Here is an 18,414-nt window from a genome sequence, read left to right as displayed (position 1 = left end):
TTAAAACCCATTTCCCTGGGTGAGACAATGATCAAGCCAGCGTCTCGCTCACTCCTCGAGACGTGTGTGCTGCTGCGTGGGGGACGCGCTTCAAACAGGCCCCTACACATCCCTGCTCAGCTGAAAACACCAAGCCAGTCCCTGCTGTGTGAGCAGCACCGTGGGGCTGAGCCCCCATCCCTGCTGTGTTCCCCACTCCATCCAATATTCCATGTTTCCCACTTTTTACCCATGCAGCTCCCTCCGGTGGGAGCTGCATGGTGCCTGCCCAAGGATCTCTGCAGGAGAAGCAGGGTCTTTCCTTCACTTCCACCATTCCCAGATCCTCAGAGCAGCTCCAGTGTCTGCCAGCCTGCTCCCTGCCTCCATGCCCTCCCATTTGTTTTAAGGGTTCATGTCACTGGAAGCTCACAAAAGCTCAAGGAGGCTCCCGCATCTTTGGGAATTGCTTTGTAGTGAGCAGTTGGGATTTAGAGAAACCCCCGTGAACATTCAGGGTTGTAATTCCATGGGATCCTGGAGCCAGACTCTCCCTTTGATGGTGGAAAGGTGATGAGTGGTTTAAGAGGCCACCTTCTAAAAAGGAAATGTGGATTGGGATAATCCAATTCTTATCCAGAAAAGCTGTGGCTGCTCCATCCCTGGCAGTGTTCAAGGCCAGGTTGGACACAAGGGCTTGGAGCAAGCTGCTGTAGTGGAAGGTGTCCCTGCCCATGGCATGGGGTTAGGACTGGATGAGTTTTATGCTCCCTTCCAACCCAAATCATTCCATGATTCTGTGATTTATGGGAATGTTTGGAGCCCCCAGATCCCCTGCAAAGCAGTGAATAGCCCAGCTCGCAGGGTTCGTGCTCGCAGTGCCACAGCTTGGCCTAGACAAATACACACCTCGAATACACACAGAGAAGGAAGGGAAAGGCATCTTTTCCAGCTATTGGAAGTGCTGATACACAGCTGGGAACGCTGTTCCCGCTCGGCTTCCAGCTTCCCACTGTGCCAGCCCGGCTGCACAGCCGGGATGGGTGCAGGACCCCTGGGCAGGTCGGCTCTCATCCTGCCCATGCTCAGCGGCACCAGGTTGGGATGCGGCAGCATCCCTATTGCGACCCATTCCTGCGCTACACGAGGACCCCCCGCTCCGGGTCCCCTCCTGCATCCCCCGGCTCTTTCCCACCCGGACCCGTTCCAGCCCCCGCCGCCCCCCGCCCGCCGCTGCAGTAGCGGGGCCCGCCCGCAGGTGCCGCCCGAGGCCGCCGGGAGCGGCCGGTCCCGGCCCCGCGGGGGCTCGCTGCGGGCTGCGCCCCCGGGCGCGGAGCATCCGCGCACCGCCCTGTGCGGTGCGGCCCCGCTGCGGTCCGTGCGGGACCTCACGGGCATCCCCAAGGGGAGGCGGTGCCTGGGTTCGATAGAACCATGGAATCCCAGCGTGGTTTGGGTCGGAAGGGACCTTAAAGCTCTTCCAGCCCCAACCCCTGCCACGGGCAGGGACCCCTTCCACTGGAGCAGCTTGCTCCAAGCCCCTGTGTCCAACCTGGCCTTGAGCACTGCCAGGGATGGGGCAGCCACAGCTTCTCTGGGCACAGCTTCTCAGCACCGTCACAGTAAAAGCCCTTTTCAAGAGCCTTTTCTGTGTTTTCCTGGTGCTGTTGCCACAGGACGGTGGTGGGTGAGCAGAGGTGAACCTGCCGAGCTTGTTTTCCTCCTTGAGGAGAAGAACTCCTGTAACTCCAGGCAGGATGCTGGGGAGAAGAAAGCTTCTTTTGATGAATACGTGAGAGGAGTCAGCCGGTGTCAGCACAGAGGTGCAGCAAGGCTCCCAGTGGGTCTGCAAAGCACTGTCTGATGCAGAAACCCTGTCAGCAGTTGCTCAACACCCATCTCCAAAGCGCTCTGCAGTGTCCATCACCTCACTGGAGCAGGGAGAGGGCTCATCCTTCCCAAGGGCATTTCCAGGTCTCCTTGAGAGGCTGGTAATGAAACTGGATGTATGAGGGTTGCTGAGATGTTCTGCTTTAGCAAAGCCTTCTTCTCTGCTGGGCCCTTTAAAGCTTTCCAAGCAGCAGAACGTGGCTTGACTGGAGTGACCAGAAGAGATTTGCCTGGGACTGGAGTGCTGAGGAAGCAACAGCACCGGAGCTACCACAGCCTGAGTGGGAGTTACAGGAGAAGCAAGGAGCTGTCACCGTGCAGGAAGCACTTGGCACAGCTGAGATTGCAAAGGTCGAGTTGTTTCTATCCCTGAAATGCATCTCTTGTCTGCTGAGGGCAGCCTGAAGCCGCGGCGAGGCGATGCTCACCTCCAGATGATGCTCATCAAGAGCTGGCACGAGTGGGTGCAGGAGGCAGAGACCAGGGCACATCCTCTGTGTCTCCATCGCAGAGCTGCCTCTGCAGACATGTGCAGCCCCATCACAGCTCATTTATTCCCTTTGGAGAAGCCCCTGAGCACCTTTGTTACTCCTTTAAGCCCTCAGAGCTTCCCAGGGAATGTCATAGGCACATTTCCCATGCTGATCCCTACCTTAGCTATCAGCTGTGCTGCACAGAGCATATCTCCTGGCTCCCCGTGACTGCCCACGTGCTGACTCAAGAGTCATTCTGGTTGGGGTCACTTTGCCCACAGGGGCCTTAAGTGTCAAGGTTGTGTCTCCTGTGCTCAAGTGTGAAGATAAAGCCCCAGCTTGAAGCTGTGGAGTGTGCCTCTCCACGGAGCAGAGTTTAAGAGGGGATTTTGCACTACCAGGAAGAGGGCAAATATAAATTCAATCACATTTAGGGGGAAAAGGGTCGGTTATTTTGATTTCCTAATGTAACAGGGCTTGTGCAATCACACTGTATATGAGCACACCCATCGTTTTCCACATCCCTTTCTTTAATAGTTATTAACCCTTTGGGCTGTTTTATCGGAGGCTGATGGAGGGACAGAGCTCAGTTCCGCACTTACAAACCGCTGGGTAAAGACTGACCCTGCCAGGGCTGCGGCAGTGAGAAAGAGCAACGCATGCTGTCAGCCCTTATTAGACACCAGAGACTCCACACGGAGCTGACGTGTGATTGATGCCCAAACCATGGGAAAAGCTTCACCCAGGGTTGGTGCCCTCTCGAGCACCCAAATCAGTCCCAGGAAAGCCATCCTGCATATGCCAAAGGGCTGGTGCTGGTGTGTGAGGATGGGGCTAAGAGCAGCACTGTGGCCCCAAAGCCTGCCTCTGGTTCTGCTCTGGGGTCCCCAGCCCAAGAGGGATGTGGAGCTGCTGGAGCAAGGCCAGAGGAGGCCACGGAGATGCTGTGAGGGCTGGAGCAGCTCTGCTCTGGAGCCAGGCTGACAGAGCTGGGCTGGGTCAGCCTGGAGAAGAGAAGGCTCCTGAAGGGGAGACCTTAGAGCAGCTCCAGTGCCTAAAGGGGCTGCAGGAAACCTGGAGAGGGGCTTGGGACAAGGGCCTGTAGGGACAGGACAAGGGGAATGGCTTTAACCTGCCAGAGGGGAGATTGAGATGAGCTCTTAGGCAGAAGCTCTTCCCTGTGAGGGTGCTGAGGCGCTGGCACAGGGTGCCCAGAGAAGCTGTGGCTGCCCCATCCCTGGCAGTGTTCAAGGCCAGGTTGGACACAGGGGCTTGGACCAACTTTCTCTAGTGGAAGACCAAGATGGACAGTGGGAAAAGTTGGACCAAATCCATCCTGTTCCAACCCATGTGTGCTGTGATAGTTCAGAAGCATCTCTGATCCTTTAAGGAGTAGAAGGAGCTGAAAGGGAGAACTTTCACCTGTAAAAATGAGCATGGTTTGGCCTGATCTCCATACAAAAGCCCACAGGCGGGTGGAACAGCTCCTGCAGGTATGTTGGGGAACCAGTGGGAAGTCTTTGCTCTATGGCTGCGGGGGAAAGGTGATGTAGATGATGAGAGATGGGAAGAATGTTATCTGAGGGGAAGGTTTGTGAAGTCAAGGTCTATAATGAAGAGGAAATACTTTGCACCAGAGGGGAAGGTACAGATGTTCTCCGTTGGGTTCTGACTGTGTTTGAACCAGAGGGCCTATATGAGATGCCTGCAGGCCTTCGGTGTCAGGGGAAGCCACCCCTGCCCTGCTGCTTGTAGCAACCCACCCTATGCTTTTCCTCCTGGAGATGGAGAGATCTGAATCCTGTTGGAGCAGAGATCTTCTCACTCTGTTTTCCAAGACCTATGCTAGGGACTGACTTAAGAGTATGCCTAGAACAAATTGACTGAGGCATCCTCTTCCTGACGTGCTCCTGGATAAGATGGAGCCTTTTGCTCCTTCCCCTGCCCCGTTTCTCAATGGCACAGATACAGCCCATGCAGCTCTTCCTCTCTTTTGGTAAAGGGAGAGGCAGTTTCCTGTTTTTCCATAGAAATTAGGTTGATCCAGGGTGCCGTTGCGCTGCTGCTCATCCTGATGCGTGCGGAGGGGCTAACAACATATGTGGGCTTTGTGGCTCTTACTACAGCTTTCCTCCTGGGTGCTAGCATCGTTTGACCCTCCCTGTGCTGCACCATAGCTAGAGCCTCAGGGGGTGGGGATGGATGGAAGCACCATGAAAAAGCCTCCTGCAGAAACCAGGATCTGCTCTTCCAATGGCCCATTCCAGGGTGTTTGCAGCTCCATCCTGCTCCATGGGACTGCCCATTCGACGCCAGGGCTGTATCTGGTGTTAACATCCAAGGAATCTGCACTGGGCAGGAATAAAGCAGAGAGATGTGTTTATAATTGCTTGGGGGGGGGGGCAGACACAGCTCTGTATCTCACGGTCTAAGCTGTCACTGTCAAGAAATTGGTCTTGACTAAGGAGAAATGGAAAGCAAGGAGAAAATTGGCTTTGCTCAGTGCTTTGGCCGCAATTAATAAGGAGAGAACTGGGTAAAGGCGATGTATAATGAAGCTGGCAGATAGCAGAGTCCTATCCGGAGCAGGAATGTGGTGTATGCTGTCACACCACTATCAGCACCATTTTGTTTAGTGCGTTTCCTTTCCTTGAAGGATCCCAAAAAGCTTCCTAAATGCACTTGGTTAAAGCTGCCAGCTCCCCATGGGAAGAGAGGCACCACGTCCGCACTGCCCTGCTCCTGCGTGCTGGATCAACGCAGCGCTGGCAAAGGGAGCAGGATGAGGCTTTTCCTCCGATGACACCCATCTGGGATACACAGGGTCCCTCTACCTGGAATGACCTGGGAAAAGGGGCGTTTTGCCTGTGAGAAAGTGGGAACATGGAGAGATGAAGTGGCTTTCCAAGGTCAGCAAGTGAGTCATGGGTACAGCCAGGAATAGAAGTCAGCAGCCAGGCTCCCAGCTGCCCTACCTATGTTGGTTTCTATTTCTGCTCCGTGCTTCTCTCGCCCATGGTTTACTGAGTGCATTCCAAGAGTAACTCGCCTGCCAAGCTTCCTCTCCTTGAAAGCCAGAAATGGACAGATAAGATAGGAGAAGAACTCAGTTGAGCTGCTGGTATGTGCACAGGCATACCTGAACCCGCTCCAAGCCACTTGGCTTTTAATGCTCTCACAGGGCAGGAGAGATGCCTCCAGTCCCAGAGGCCTGTGGCAGTTTGCTGGCAGGATATCAGATGATTTATTTCCTTTGCCTGTGGGCAGCAGGAGTAAAAATAAAGAAGGCCAAAAGAACTAAAGCAGGCAACATGTTAGACAGAGCAAACCCCGCTCCAGTGACTCCAGTGTAGATCCCATGAAGGCACTGGGAGGATCTCGGCTCTGGGAATTAGGAGCTGGGACTGGAAACCAAAATAAGACAGAAACCCCAAATAAATCTGCATTCTCACCCAATAAATTCTTCTAGGATGCTTCATCTACCTCCCAGGGAAGGCCTTGAGGCTTTCTTCCAGCAGCTTGAGCTGTAAATCAGATCGGGCCCGAGGCCAGGGTATCTGAGAAGCCCTAAAGCAGGGGTTATGATTGGGCTCCTCATTATTCTTGGGGTGTGCAGGATTAGACTGTCCATCAAGGGTGTTCTAAGGCAGCATGAGGAGGTTAATTCAGGCAGCAGAACTGACATGAAGGCAGACTGTTACACCCAATGGAAGCATGGTAGTGGTGTGAGTGACTGCGCTCTATCTGCCAGTCTGCTATCCAAAAGCAGGCACTGAGGATGGAGATAGGCCTGTCTACTTGACATGAGGTGCCTAAATTCACTCAAACTGGCTTTTGTCATGGATCAGGGATGGGCTGCCCTTGTATCCTTGCATCCTAGCACAGTATCCCATTCCTCACGCTTGGCTCTCTCTGATCTCTCCTTTCTTTCTGTGTTTTGCCCTTTATTTTTCTGTTCGCAGTGCTTTTATTGCAGCCTTGTTTTATGGTTCTCTCCATTCCCTCACATAAGAGGTGCTGAGCTGTGTAAGGCGTGAGGAGCTACTGCTGCTGGCACCGGTCCCCTGGAAGAGCAGAGAAGTCACTGGGCTGCTGCCTGAGCCTCTCCGCTCAGTGGTCCGGAATCACGGAGCTGCCTCATCTTCAACCAGGAGGGATTCAGCATTGTCTGCACTTCTGTGTTCCTTCGGTTGCTGGATTCTTCCCAAACTTCTCCGGGATCTTTGCAGAGGGATCACACTGGGATAACGTTAGCTTGGTCCCCAGGCTGCCCATTGCTATGAGGCAACTTTGCTGAGTGTCCCAGGCACAAAAGCTGACCTCTCCTCTTTGCCCTCGCGGTGATTCCCTGATGGTAGAGCTGATGAGTGGCTCCAGCGGAGTGCTCCCTCCTCCCAGCAGTCCTCTGCAGTTCCAGGTCCTTTCACATGTACTTTAAGGACCAAAATAAACAAACCCAAATAAATCTCCCCACAAAGATCAATCAAACCAGAGCCAAGTGCTTTGTTTTGCTTCAAAGGCGCATCTTTGTGCGCATCCACTTGTGTGCTGCCAAGTTGGAGGTCAGCAAAGGCTGACATTGTTTATGGCAAATTAAAGACCCTCTGGAGATGCTCTGTCTTGCTTTCCAGTGCAGCCTGAGGCAGTGGGAGGGAGGCAGTTGGACAGTAGCATAGAAGAAACCCAGTGTTGCTAACTATAGCATTAATTTCAGAGTCATAAATAACTCGAGTGCCATGGTTACGGGGCTAGCCAAGCATGATATCATTTAGCTCAGCATTAAGGGAAAATATCTTCCTTGAGGCTGTGGGTTCTAAAATAAGCAACTTTTCCAGAGTGAGTTTTGTCCCAAAGGCTACACAGAGAAAACCCAGCCTGTTGCTGTGAATTAGAAGGATGGTGTTGGGAAAACTGATTGGATGGGAAGTGTCAGCAGGTAAAACCACTTAGGGAGCAGTGTCAGAAGTTCCTCAGTGCGTGACAGCCTGGCACCCATCAGTTGCCTTAGAAAACAGGACCTTGAACACTTAAATCATAGAACCCAGCCTGATTTGGGTTGGAAGGGACCTTAAAGCTCCTCCAGCTCCAACCCCTGCCACGGGCAGGGACACCTTCCACTAGAGCAGCTTGCTCCAAGCCCCTGTGTCCAACCTGGCCTTGAACACTGCCAGGGATGGGGCAGCCACAGCTTCTCTGGGCACCCTGTGCCAGCGCCTCAGCACCCTCACAGGGAAGAGCTTCTGCCTAAGAGCTCATCTCAGTCTCCCCTCTGGCAGGTTAAAGCCATTCCCCTTGTCCTGTCCCTACAGGCCCTTGTCCAAAGCCTCTCTCCAGGTTTCTTGTAGCCCCTTTAGGCACTGGAAGCTGCAAGCATGATCTTTTCCAACCCATGTCTGTATAGCAGCTGCATGCAGAAGCACAGGTCCCTTCAGAAATCAGATGCCACTCGTGACCATTAGAAAGATGGATTGAGAGACTTCAACAGGAACCTCAACTGGGATGGGGGGCTCATGTGAGGAGGCTCAATAAGCGCAAAAAATAGGCAGAAACAGACCCTTTAAACACTGCAAAATGGTCATAGATTGATGCCACGGAAACCCTGGCTTTAGGGCTCCTGCATGCAAACTGCTGGACCACACAACCCAAAGCACTGATCCCATTCAAAACTGTTCCCAAAGTTCTGACATGAAGTCTGTATTGGTAGGCTTGGTGCCAGGTTAGATATTGTCTTTCTTCCTGCTGCCGGCACGAAGCCAGCACAAACGGCGTATTATGTGCTCTGGCTAATTCAACAGAAACCTAATTGTGTGCCCAGGCATGGTCTGGATTGAATTTGTCCTGCTAAATGATGCAGTTGTGCTCAAACCTGGTATAAAGGACCGTAGAATTGTGGCACAAACTCCCCATTTCACATTTCATGTAAGGCAAGAGAATTCTGCCCCATGCTCTGATCCCTGTTGAGCTGTTTTCTCCGGGTTTAATGCCATTTCACAGCACAGGTTAGGGGGTGCTCCCCATGAAAAGCAGCAAAGAAACTCGAACAGGCAGAGAAAGAAGAAAAGGACTTTTTATTGCAGCTCTTCCTTGTTCAGATCATACAGAGAACATCTGAAAAGGGACATTCCAGGTGAGGCTGAACAAGCCGGACTGATGCAGCGCCTTCATTAGCTCTGCCTCCCACTGCTGCAGCCTGACCCCTGCTGAGAGCTCATCTGGTGGTTAACTTACCCCTGATAGCAGAGCCTCAGGTTGAGGTGATTGCAGGTTCCTGCAGCTCTCAGCAGACCCTGGCCTCTTTCTCTTGCACTTTGTCTATGGCTTGGTCCCTCTGAAGTGACTCTCATCCATCAGGAGGATGCAGGAAGCCAGCATGGTTTTCATTATCTCAGCAGCGGGCTCAGTGAGTACCAGGTACCTTGCCCTCTGTGTTAAATGGTGGGATGCTTTTGGTTTGGGAGCAGTTCTCAAAGTGTGTGAATCTCTCTGTCTTGAAAGCATCTTTATTTCAGCTGTGAACGGGGAAAAGAGGAAGATAACAGGAGAATTATATTTGTTCATGAGGATGGAGGTTTCTAGAGTTACCTGCTCTACTTTACATGGAACAATATAAAGGCCATCTGGGCAAGGGAGTGGGTAGAAGAGATCAATTGACATTAAGCCTTAATTTATGGTACCAATAGTTTCTTTAATATGGCCAGTGAATCAAACATTGCTTTCAGGGTCAGAAGGTATGAACCTTGCCTGTGGCTTTGATGCTGACCATCCTTTAATCCTACCAAACTCAAATCTTTGTCATTTCTCATCTTGTGCCTGTTTCTTCCACCTGAATCACAGGACATCTGTTCACTGTCTAATAACACAAGACCTTGAGCTACACTGGGTTTTCTACCACCACGTGGAGCATCACTCTTATTTTATCAGGGTGATTTAGAGCTTCACTGTTTTGTTCCTCTGCTCTCAGGGAAAAGAGCTGGGTCTGGTCCTTCTGAGAGCTTTTGCAGGCAGTTGAGCTTCAATACCCCAAAGAGCCAGGTCTGTATTTGGGATAGGGCCTGAATAACACAAGGAGCCCTCTCTCCTACAAGGAGTAACCATCTGGCAGAGCTGTGCGAGCATCTCTATGTGGAAGCCCCTGGAAGCTGTTCTCAGGTGGGGTTCAGAGCTATGCAGACAATTACACATCAGTGCTGCTGTACAAACACTGCCCGGGTGTGGGTGTGTGTGTGTGTCAGGTTGTCCCCTTTGTTTTCCAGTAATTGCTGTTCTTAGTGGAGTTTCATGAGCCCAAAGGTCCTCTGAGCAGCTCCACGGAAGACAGATGGGGCGCTGCAGACACAGTGTACTCAGCAGCTGCTACTTCAGGAGGTTCAAAGTCCAATTGAGTTGATTGAAGAACGATGCTTTCAGATTCTGAGAAAAGCTGTTTTGGGATGGGAGCTGCAAACCTGCAACAGAACCGCAACAGGGAGGAATTTCACCCGCACAGGAAACCGGGAAGACTGTGAACGTTTAGGGAAAATCTGCCGTGGGATGTGCTTTGTTTTAGTAGCTTGGAGCATGCCAGCTTGTCAGGTACACGGAGAGGGATTCATGGCCTTAATTCCTTAATTCCAAGCAGGCTGTGACCTAAACCAAACCAAAACTAGGATGGAACCAGATGGAAGGCACAGGCACAATCAGTGCAGCTCCACAGCTCACACCAGTGGGGAAGCCAGGCCAGGGAGTGTTCCTGGAACCCTGGCTCAATCTCAGTCCAAAAGCCAAGTTACCCGTGGCTGTTCCAGGCTGCGTGAGCTGAGGGCATGAGTCAAAACCACAAAAGGCTGCCACGACCTTGCCAAGTATAAAGAGCACAAAGATGCTCGATGCTGCCTTGTGTGTGCTGATGGCTTCTGCTGAAAGGGATGGAGAAAGTACAAACCATTGGGCATCAAATACTGAAGAAATCCCAATACTTCTGGGAAGCATCATGTAGATCCTAACCTTCCATGTACATTTACCAATCGATCCTTAGAAGAAGCCTGGGAAGATCCCAAGCAGCACAATCCTCATTTTACCGAGGCCGCAAAGGGTAATTAACTGCCTGAAGACTGCAAACCTCAGGACCTGTATTAAAAGGAGCTCTTATGCTCCCCACTTGCTGCTGCTGATCTGTACCTGTAGCACTGGGGAGCACCGGCCACAATCCTGATGTTGAGAAACCTCAGCTCTTGAATAAAGGCCTGCTCACAAGCACAAGGGTCTCACGGTTAGGATGCTGTCACGACAGACAGGCAGGGATAGGTGAGCAACCTCTGCAAACAGACTGTATAAACCAGAAGCTATTGGTGAATTTAGCTTTTTGTTACTAAAACAGGCTCCTTGGAGTCATACCAGAGTTGTAGAATAAAACTGAGGGTTTCAGCCCTCAGTTAAAACACAGCTCGAGTAAATGGGTTTGACTTTAAGCAGACAAACCAACAAGGCACAAAGAACACCGTTCAGAGCAGAGGGATCTGGTGGGATGGAAGCAGTCTGCCTCAGCTGGGCTCTCCTTGGATTGATCTGTACCCTGGTGAACACAGGAAGGTAACTTGTTTTCATTTCCATATGAATACAAAAGAAGAATGTTTAGGGGGTTTGGAGCATTTCTAACACACAATGGAATGGGGGTGGCAGCTGGAGTGAGACTAAAAGAATCTAATTGAGTGTAAAAGAGGTGAAATTCCTGCCAAAGCTCACATTCAGGAGCTGCCAGAAGATGCCAACTTATCTCCATTGAGGACTCATCAAAGTAGTATCAGAGTTTGGCCTTGAGCACTGAGCAAGCAGCTTTACGTGCCTGTGGGAGGGAGTGCTACCCTTATAGTAGGAGTAGCGCATGGTGCATGCAGATTACTCTGAATATGTTTGCTCTTCACAGTGGATTTTGGATGAAGATGGGAAGGAAATGAACTTCTTCTTGGAATAAAGCCCAAGATGTTTGTAGTTACTGAGAGCAGTGATTTCAGTGAAGAATCAAAACTTTGCTGTATCGCAGAAGATGCATTTTCTAACAGAAACAGTGAATTTGGGGGTTTCTATGTTAACAGTAAATGTATTTAAAAACCCCAAAGCAGCCAAAGCAAAACAATGAGCCAGGAAAAGGATTTTGACTGCAGAAATACTTTGAATTCCAGGGAAAATAAGAAAAGAGGGGAAAAAAAAAAACCCTTTAGAAAAATGCTTTAAAAAGGGGGTTTGTAAATAGATTTAAAAGAAAAGCAGCTAAAAACAGCACCTGGCTTTCTGCAAAGGAGGAATCCTTTCATTTGGACTGCTCTTACAAAACAAGGCAGGAAATCACACAGGATGCTGCTGACAAGGGGGAGGAAGTGGCTTAAGGATGACATTGGACTCTGTGAGTGGGATGCAAGACATCTCCAAGTGTGTGTTTTCCTACTACCATGAGCAGCTTCTGCTTTCTCTGCCTCTGCTGCCCGAGGAGCAGCTCGCTCTAGGAGGAGCAGCTCCCTCTGAAGCCTCTGCAGCTCATGATGAAGCTTGGCCAAACCATCTCATATTCCATTGCTCCAGGGCGCTGTTGTGACAAAACCTGTGCAGGAACTGAAACTCCTGAAGTCTTCCCGAGCTCTCTGATGAAGGCTCCTCCTACCCCCAGCCCTGTTTGACTCAGGACACATCATGTGGGAAACAGGCAAAGCATGAGAGGGCCTTATCATAGAACCCGGGGCAGAGTACTTGACTTGCGCGCAACTCAACGCTGCTTTTGCTATTTCTAAGGGGTTACAATAAACAAGAGAATCCGTGTTTATTGAGGTCCTTGGTGTGTTTATTCTCCTTTCACTCTCTGTGTGGTGGTGCACAGGTTCAAAGGCACCAGCACAGCGCTGCTTTGCCTCAACAGCAGTCGCACGAGGCGGTTCCTAAGGCTGCATATGCACAGCCCCAAGTCATCGCTGCCATAGCTGCAGATGAAAACAGTTTCAGCTCTAGTCATTTGCTACTGGATGCACTTCAGAATAGCTGTGCACCCCAGTAATGCGTGTGGATGTACCTACAGATTGTGTGTACACATTTCTGTGTGGGTTTATAGGCATCTGGCAGGCTTTCAGTGAAGGTGCCTGTGTATTTCTACAGAGAGTTGGTGTCTGTGCTGCTTTTACTGTATAGGAAATGTAGTATGGATTCTTCTCAGCAAATCTATACAGTCATTAAGCAGTTAAAATCAGGTCTGTAGCTACATGAAGCTGAAAACTCTTACATTTCTGTCAGTGCCCTTAAATCCAGACTCAAAGTAAAATAGTTTGCCATCAGGTTTGCTTATAAATGGGTCATTAAAACATGACATTGGGGAGCCTATAAGAAAATGCAGGTTTTCACCTCGCTGCTGCTTGTTACATGTGGACAGAAGTTCAGGAGGCTGACACCCCAGTACTTAATTTAACCACCTCAGAAGTTATCAAAGAGCCTTGGAGCAGGGAGACCTGGGGCTCAGGTTATCTCCATAAGATACCAGATCCATCTCCAGGGTGGAAAAGCGGAGAGCAAGGGTTGCTTCAGTGCACACTGCACAGAAAACACTTTTCCAAATGAAGAAAAGATGGATTTCTCCCTAAACACATTTCCTAGGCTAGTGCAAAGTACTTCCCAAGCCAGCCTGGATCGCTGCTGCTTCGGGCTGAATGGGGCCACACAAGTTCAATCTGAACACTGGCTTCTAGCGTGAGCATCCCAGTGCTCCGGCTCCCACAGCTGGTTTTCCACACAGGGAAGTCTGAGGGTGAAGCCTTCTTGGAGGCTCCCTTCAGGCCCTGGGTATTGCCTGGGTGGCCTCACAATCTGGTCCAACACAAGGGTTGATTCTGAGAGGAGCTCAGCTGCTGTTTAGCAGCCAGGCTTTGAAAGAAGAGCCAGTTCAGCTCTTCAGATTGAACTGTCCAAAATCAGTGCAGTTGTGTAACCAAAGGAGCTAATTCACAGTCATTCGATCTTTAAGAAAAGCCACTTAGCAGATCTGGACAAGGGCTGAGGCTGATAAGGAAAGAACTCATTAATTTCATAGAATTAGAGATCTCTTTTGGCCTTCTCCCCAGCCTGTCATTTGCTATCTGTCACCATGTTGCTTCTGTAACTCAGAACAGTAAGTTTTGGGAGCAGAGATTGTGTCTTCCCACATCTTCTGCTGAAGGTTCTTTTAACATTGTGTAAATACAAAGGGAATAAGAGATGAGTGCCGCAGAAATCCAGTTTCTGTGCTGTTGTTTTTGACAGCAAAAAGCCCCTTCTCTCTCACGAATCCTTTATAGAAGCACATCTCCTAAATAAAACATGATAAGACTCAAAAACCACACCAAACCTCAGCAAAGATCTCTAGAATACTTCTGTAACTAACACGTTGCTGGACCTGACCACAGGTAACCTCATGGGCCTGTCTATTGACTCAGATAATGGAACTCTGCCTAGGAACAACTCCAACAGCAGATGTTTGAACCCAGTTTCCCATGGACACTGAAGAAACAGGCTATATGTATATGCATATGTATATGTATATCTATATCTATCTATATCTATATCTAATCTATATCTATATATCTGTAATTGTATCTGTATCTATACCTGTATATCTATGCATCTATATCCATATCTATAGCTATATCTTTATCTATAGCTATATCTTTATCTGTATCTATATCTATAGCTATATCTTTATCTATATCTATATATGGTTTAATGCAAGGTGTCCCTGCCCATGGCAGGAGGGTTGGAACTTGACGATCTTCAGGTCCTTTCCAACCCTAACCATTCTATGATTCTATATCTATATCTATTTTTTATATATATGTAAAAACTATCTTTTTCCCCAGGAAATCTGAGGGAAAATCACAGACGGAGAAGCCTGATTCAGAATCATTGGGCCATTACCTTTTGAATCCTGATGCCCTACATTTCAGTGTCCTGGGTAAAGGCATCATGGGTTCCTCTACCTGTCCCAGCACTGGGCTAAAACGTTGACTAACTGCAAAGCCTGCTTCCACCGTTATATAGATGATATATTTATGTAAGAAAAGACAAAAGGAAAGCTCATTTTAGGGATGGGACTTGTCACCCCATTAGCATCATGCAACACTCTACTCAGCACACTGTTCACCCCAGCATCTCTCACTGGGATCTGTGGCAGCCTTTATGGCTCGTTATGGCCTCGCACACCCAGCCTTCCCCCCACATATTTGGGGGTTCCTTTGAGGTCCGCATTCCCAAGCCCTTCTGGGGGTGCCGGTCCTCCCGTTCCCATCCCCACCGGCTCTTACCCATCCTGCTCCCGACGCTGCCTGTGTACGCGCGTTGCCATGGCTACAGCACTACTAGGCAACGCGGCTACGTGACCGCGGCACGAGGGGGCGTGGCTTGAAGATGGGGCGTGGCTTGAAGAGGGGGCGTGGCCCTGCGTTGCTTAAAAGGCGGGTGCGAGGGGCGGGGTGCCGTAAATGGCAGCAACGACAGGGAAATGGCGGGTACGCTGAGGGGAGCTGTGACCCTCGGTGGGGCTCGGCTGCCCCGCAGGGTCCTGCACTGGTGCCCTGAGCTCCATGGAGCTTTCAACATGATCCTGATCATAACAATAGCGATTATCTGTGGGCTCGGGCATGGCAGGCTGCCCCTCAACAGCTGTGCAGGCACCAGCGTGGTGGTCGAGCTCGTTTTAGGCCTCTCTCGGTGCTTCTCAGTGCTATTTCATAATGATTTTCACGGGCAAACTCATTGGAAATCTTCTCATCTTTTGCTTTCCCCGCTGCCCTCTCATTGCCAGCAGAGATAAGAGCCTCTTTGTCTGATTTAATTGAGTTTTAGAGCAAGGTTTCCATGCCCCAGCTGTGGAGTACTTGTATGGAGAGGCTGTGGAGCGGGGTGTCTGTGCTGGGCAGCCTTTGTGGCTCTTCAGCAGAGTGCAGACATCATTGCGTTCCCTTTGCCTGTTATAGCTGGAAGCAAATGGCTTTTCTAGCAGAAGAATTAGGATTTTTGATGTTAATGAAGTGCCTTTTTATATTAGCAAAGAGCATGCAGTGAAAGCTCAGTAAAGAGGTACTGAAGCTGCTGTGTTGGGGTGGGGTGGGGTGTATTTCATTATCAAGACAAATCCTGTCAGGGGCTCCATGTTTTATTTCCCAACTTCTGGCTTGGCATCATCAGCCAAATACCTTTAATACAACCAGGGCAGAAAGCAAATGCACAACAGCGCGTTTTACCTGAGCGGAGGTAAAACTGTGCTCATTAAAGGAGCACATTTAGGCTCAAAAGTCTCCATAAGAGTTTCCATGTGGGAAAAAGATTACTTTGACCTTCAGAGATTGACGCAATGTGCAACGTTTATGAATAGTTTTAGCAAGAAAGGAGCTATATGGGGGGTTGGTTTGTCTTTTGTTCGGCTGATTTTAAGGCTGCCCTGGCTGTTTCTTAAGTCTCCTGCTGAATAGGGCTGATGAAAACCTCCCTTGCTCTTAGGTGAATGACTTAGGTGCTGGTTTATACTAATGCCCATCGAAAGATTGCTCCGCTCTTCTGGTGATGGGAGCAGCACTGAAAATGCTTCAGGATCCCAGGTTTAACCCCAGTCACTGGCTTTCCAGAAGGGAAACGTGGCTCTGAGGTGCTCAGGAATGGTTCTGTCTATCGGAAATGCTCTCTGAAGCAGGAGGGGTTTTCTTGTACTGGGTTCTGCTCAAGCTATCAAAGAAAACAAGGTCCCTATGGGAAGAGAGGGTGCTGTGGGGTCACTTTTAGGATTGAATCCTGAGCAAGAGGTTGACCCCCAGCTCCTGCTTCCAGCCCCAAATAGCCATCAATCCGCTCACAGGGCTTTTCATGCTTCTCATTGTGAGTTGCTTTGAGCTGCTGCCATGCCCAGCTGGGTGTGAGACGTGGTGCTGGGCTGTACGAGGAGGCAGCGCTTGTGCCCCGTGATGGCTGGGGCACACAGCAGCATTGAGCTGCCTGTGCCATGTTTAATGCTTGCCTGTCGCATGCATGAAGCAGAAATGCAGCCCAGGTTGGGGAACATGCCATTGGGATTCTGCTGGGAGGAATATTGCTGGCATGGGGCTTGCGAAGGGGCCAGTTTGAAGCTTTTCCTTGTTTCTCCTTGGGAGATGCTTTTTTGCTCACAATTGGAGCAGAATTTATGGGCATAAATCTGGGTTATAAATACTCATGCTGAGGGTCTTGGAACACCACAGCTCAAACCCATCATCAGCAATACCAGCATGGCTCTTTGCTGTGGACATGAGTTCCTCCACCCACAGCAAAGATTGGCTGGGTTTTACCAAGCCACCATTTCAGTTATTGACCAGAGCAGGCTGGGAGGGGTAAAGCCGGCAGAAGGAGACCACTGCCAGGTTCTAACAGATGGGACTTGGGGCAGGGTTTGTGGTGTGACCTTTTGCTGCCCTTGGAGGGTTGGGTTTCGCCTTGCCCAGCTGAGGGAGGGCAGCACAGGGGCTCTCAAAGCAGGAGCCCGCCAAAACCAACCCAGACCCACCCAAACAAAGGCAAAGAAACCCAAACAAAGCCAGACCCACCCACCCAAAGGCACAGAAACCCAAACAATCCACAGGTGATGGTCTTGGGGGGGGGGGGGGGTAAACAGAACAGTCCCAAGGCAGAAGCTTTTCCCTCGCAAGCAGATAGAGCTGCAGGCTGCATGGGGAACAGGCACTGCTCCTGGCAAGGATCCTATTCCTCCAGCAGGGAAATCCCCATGGAGAGGAAGGGGATCCCTCTGTCCCTTTTGGCACCCTCCTCTATAGATCCACCTCCGATTCCTCATCAGAGCACAGCAGTTTTGTGCTTCCCCTTCCATGTTCAAGTGCTCAAGGCCAGGTTGGACACAGTGGCTTGGAGCAAGCTGCTCTAGTGGAAGGGGTCCCTGCCCATGGCAGGGGGATGGACCTGGGTGAGCTTTAAGGTCCCTTCCAACCCAAACCAGGCTGCGATCCTATGCAGGGCCACAGTACAGGCAGTGGGCAGAGCGATGGTCTCAGAGCTGCTGTGGTGTCCTGCGTGCTGGTGCTCTGCCTGTGCTTCAGTCTTTGGCCAGAAGCTGGGAAGTTTGGGGTTTGCTGCGAGCAGGGAAGTTCCTGCAGATGGTGTGCTGTGCTCAGCATGGGAAGGTGGAAGTTAGGCTGCCTCTCTTAAAGAAGATGATAAATAAAGAGTAATGGGAACTGAAAGTTTCCTCTAGCACTTCATTTTCTGTGGTTTATGCTGGGAATGGGCTTTTCCAAAGGTTTGGGCTAATGATGTCTTTGGGAACCTTGCCTCACCTGCAACATCATCCTTATGTCTGGGTCTGGGGGGGGATTGGCAGAGCTGCTCCAGCTTGGGGAGCTGAAGACCCCTCTCCAGATCAGAGACCCTCTGAACTCAGCTGCATCTGGAGAGCACCCCGAAAGTGCTGGGCCATGGTAGCAGGCACTGGGATGAGAGGGCTCTCTACAGCAGTTACTGCTTGTGTAGTGTCTCACACTAGGACAAACTGCACATCCAGATGCTGATCCCTCACCCAGAACAAAGGGGGAGTTTTGGTGCACTCAGCACAGCTGGGATCCGAATCTGGCCTCAAACCCTTTCTATAGCTGGAGGAGCTCAGTGTGTGCAGAGTATTTCCAGCCCTTAAAATCTGGTGCACTGCTTCCATTGTGGGTTAAAATCTGTCCTATCCAGCCAAGCTTTGGCAGTTCAGTATTTTAGAAGGATTTAAGCGTTTTCTATTCTTGCAAAGCTGTAAGAAAGAATCAGTTTAACTCTTGCAGACAGATGTCATGGGGAAAAGAGGAGGGCTATTTCCAAGCACCTTGCCTGCCTGCCTGTGTCTATAACCTTCTATTTTGCCTGGACACATGAAATCAGCTTTCTCTTCTGCAATGCTAAGAGGCCAGATCTGCAGTGGTGTTTGGAGTGACCTGAGCTTCCCTGAGTCTCCTGCGTGGAGCCTGGCACTGGCTGTGAGCTGATGCTCAGCCGTGCTGCAGAGCTGTACCTGCCCATAGCCATGGTACACGCTTGCTCAGAGAGAGCGATACAACCCATGAAG

The sequence above is a fragment of the Psittacula echo genome (genome assembly GCF_963264785.1).
Source record: "Psittacula echo genome assembly, chromosome: 12".
Classification (NCBI taxonomy): Eukaryota; Metazoa; Chordata; class Aves; order Psittaciformes; family Psittacidae; genus Psittacula; species Psittacula echo.
This window is presented reverse-complemented; position numbering follows the sequence as displayed.